Genomic DNA, 3,843 nt, shown 5'->3' on the forward strand with positions numbered 1-3,843 from the left:
CTCCACTAGCTTTGTTCATAGCGATGCTTTCTAAGGCCCACTTGACTTCACATTCCAGGATGTCTGGCTCTAGGTGAGTGATCACACCATCATGATTATCTTGGTCGTGAAGATCTTTTTTGTATAGTTCTGTGTATTCTTGCCACCTCTTAATATCTTCTGCTTCTGTTAGGTCCATACCATTTCTGTCCTTTACCGAGCTCATCTTTGCACGAAATGTGCCCTTGGTATCTCTAATTTTCTTGAAGAGACCTCTAGTCTTTCCCATTCTGTTGATTTCCTCTATTTCATTGCACTGATCGTTGAGGAAGGCTTTCTTTGTCTAACTCAATGAAATTATGAGCCATGCCCTGTAGGGCCACCCAAGACAGACGGGTAATGGTGGAGAGTTCTGACAAAATGTAGTCCACTGGAGAAATGAGTGGCAAACCACTTCAGTATTCTTGCCTTGAGAAGCCCATGAACAGTATGAACAGTAAAATGTCACTAGGAGTAGATATTTAATATTTGTTATAATAACATTAGTGATTCAGGGGATTTTTATAAAATGGTACTTACTTAAAATCTGGAAAACCAGTGGATTTTTATGGCACTCTCATGATTATGTGTGCATGTATTCAAAACAGAGCAACAGTTAAAATGCTGAAATCATTGATAATAGTGAGGGCTTTTGAAGTGGAGAAGCCTGAACCAGAGGCTACATTCTGCAGTCAAAGGGAAGGAAATAACATGGTGGAGTGGTGACAGGATCAGGGGAAAACACAGTGCCAGAGAAAGTTTTATTAGGAAGGTTTGCATATCAGAGTGAGGACGTTCCAGACAGGATCTGTAAGCAGTAACTATGCCTCTGCTGGAAGGAAAAGTCTTTAATATAATTCAACTATCCCGGTTTCAAGAACGCGATCCTAGAACATGTTTGGCTGAATCACCAGATACAAGGGATGGGCAGACAGAGTGGGTCTCAAGTCTCTTTGAGAAAGTGGAAGGAGTGTCTTTCCTGGTGAAGGTGACTTCACAATGGCATGGAATAGCTTGATAGGGTGCTTCTTGAGTGAAAATATTTACCTTGGGTAGAATGTGCCCCCTGAGTTAATTCAGAGAACAATCGGCAATTTTGTGCATCTGGTCAATGTCCAAATTTTTGAGGCAGGAGAGACGCAAGGTTCTCAGACTCCTGAAATAAAACTTTTACAGTGGCCAATCACTTTATGTGACAGTGTGGTTTCTTGGAAGTAGCCAATTGTTTGCAAAAAAAACATTAATTTTAACACAAATCAAACCACTCACCTCTTTTGTGACCAAGAATAACCTTTCTCTTTCTCTCAAATCTCTTGCTTTGCACTCAAGTCTCCCTCTACAACACTCTCCCCACACCACCCCCGGATTTAAGTGAGGCACAAAAGCTATTTTACTTCATAAACTGGATTGTATGATCAAATTCATGTTGATTCATCAAAATCTTTAATAGGACCACAAAGGTAAACTACTTGTAGGAAAAGGTAGAATTGCCCCTCAAGTACATAGCAACTGTCCTACATCTCTGAACATTAGTGTCCTAAATCTGTGTTCTTTGATGTTTCCATAAGTGCTTAGGACTCCAGCTATGTATCTCCATTAGCAACATTTTCAAAAGGTAATGCTCTCCCAAGCATACCCAGCAAGTAGACAGGACAAGTAGAAGGAGAAATAAGTTTTCCTGTACTCTTTTTACATCTTTCCTTTTAATAGGACAGGTCCTGTCCTTTTAAACAGGATGGGACCATTTAGCACATCTGCATGGTGAATGAGCATCTCCTGCCTTCTCATCTCAAGCCTGACACTGGTGAACATCCACTCTGAGTCTCTTAGAAGAGGGCAAGGACACAAGAGAGTGGCTTGCCTCTTTGGCTGGGGCATTCGCTTCCATACCTGTCATCATGGCCAGCCTTATTTGTCTGTGATCAGTGCATTTCAGAGGGCCTTGTGTCCAGGAAATTATGCAGCCAGTCTCTCCTTCATCTCACCACTGGAGAATCTTGTGTTCTTCATGACAGAGGAGGAATTGTGTTCTCCAAAGTACTAGGGCAAGTTCACTTCAGATTTCCCAGCCTCTTAATTTTAAACTTTCTCCAAATCCAGGGAAAACTCCATTGAACTGATTCCTGAAGCTAGTTTGATGGAAGATGAGGTGGGGGCATAGTCTAAGTGATTTTCCTGCTCTCTGAACTCTAATTTTCCCCAGTAGTTAATTTTTTGTGTAGTAAAGACCTTAGTCAACGTAGGAGTGATTTCTCAGTGAGTACAGTGGATGGTTTTAAAAGGCGGACAAATCTGAAACAGAAAAACAGATATAAAATATTAACATATATATGGAATCTAGAAAAATGATACCGATGAACCTATTTGCAGAGAAGGAATGGAGACGCGGATGTAGAGAGCGGACTTGTGGACACAGCAGGGCAAGGAGAGAATGGGAGGAACTGAGAAAGTAGCATTGACGTATGCGTACTGTCCTGTGTCAAATGGATAGCTAGTGAGGCATTGCTATATAACACAGGGAGCCCAGCCTGGCGCTCTGTGATTACCTGGGGAGAGTAGGGGGAGGGGGGAACGGACGATCAAAACGGAGGGGAAACATATATAATTATTACTGATTCCCCTCTTTGTATAGCAGAAACCCACACAACTTTGTAAAGCAACATTCTCCAATTAAAAAATAAAAAGTGGACAGATAAATTTGAACAAAATTGCCGGAGTTATGAGTGACAAATTTCCCGAGAGCCATTTTGGTTAGCGTCAGAGAAATGCCACACAAGAAATTCCAGCTGGAGGTGCCGGGGATTGAACCCGGGGCCTCGTGCATGCTAAGCACGCGCTCTACCACTGAGCTACACCCCCTACACTTACAACCTCTTTATGAAAAATAATCGAATGGCAATAGCTATCTGCATTATTTTTCAAGAACCGTAGCCCAGTACAACCTAGTTATCTTCTGGAGAATCTTGTCCATGTTTTTGCCCTCCTCACATGGAGCTCTTGGCTCTACGAGAGTATGAAGAGCTAGGAACCAGAGTAACATCTACTGACTTGCAGTGGTTTATTCTATTCTACTCTAAGGATATAGTTGAATTAAATAAGGTTCCTTACAACATTAAAGAAGACACTAAGTATTGTTCTGAAGATTATAAATTTACTTCCCTTGTGGCTCAGATGGTTAGGAATCTGCCTGCAATGGGGGGAAACCTGGGTGTGATCCCTGGTTTGATCCCTGGGTTGGGAAGATTCTCTGGGGAAGGGAACAAGTCCCCAGTAGAACTGCCTGGAGAATTCCATGGACAGAGGAGCCTGGCAGGCTACAGTCCATGGAGTCGCAAAGAGTCAGACACAATTGAGCGACTTTCACTTTCAGTAACAAAGTATCTAGGGAAGAAATCTGTAAACTGGAAAATGTCAGTAAGATTTGTTTTACAAATCATTGATAAATCAGAAATTTGAAGAACTTATTCCGGACAAAATGATTGACTGGGATTACTGGGCATGAGTGAGGAGGTGGCCAGCATAAAAGGATGCCCAAACCTAAGGGGTGGATATTTCCACCTTTTTCTTGTTTTATGCCATTTAATTAATTGCTTTCAAACTTTTCTTAAATCTAGGAACAAGTTTACTTGAACTGAATCAAGATGCATTTTCCCAGTGAGTGCTAGATAATGAGCATCATTTACATACCACCAGGTGTAGGAAGGTTTGAGTTTTGAGACATTGAAACTTGGTGGGTTTCCCAAGAGCAAGTTGAAATCCTGCTCACAGAACTCTAGGTTGAATTCTGACCATGGTCAACATGACATATTTGTGGTTTTTTTTTTT

The 3,843-nt window shown here is 41.6% G+C and overlaps 1 non-coding gene across 1 annotated transcript; it reads right to left on the reverse strand.

Moving 5' to 3' along the window:
- Window positions 1-2,805: 2,805 nt before the first annotated feature.
- On the reverse strand, window positions 2,806-2,877 carry TRNAA-AGC. The gene has a single exon. It is a non-coding gene; the product is annotated as a tRNA-Ala (tRNA).
- Window positions 2,878-3,843: the final 966 nt, after the last annotated feature.

Source organism: Bison bison, unplaced genomic scaffold (genome assembly GCF_000754665.1).
Source record: "Bison bison bison isolate TAMUID 2011002044 unplaced genomic scaffold, Bison_UMD1.0 scf7180017864379, whole genome shotgun sequence".
Classification (NCBI taxonomy): domain Eukaryota; kingdom Metazoa; phylum Chordata; class Mammalia; order Artiodactyla; family Bovidae; genus Bison; species Bison bison.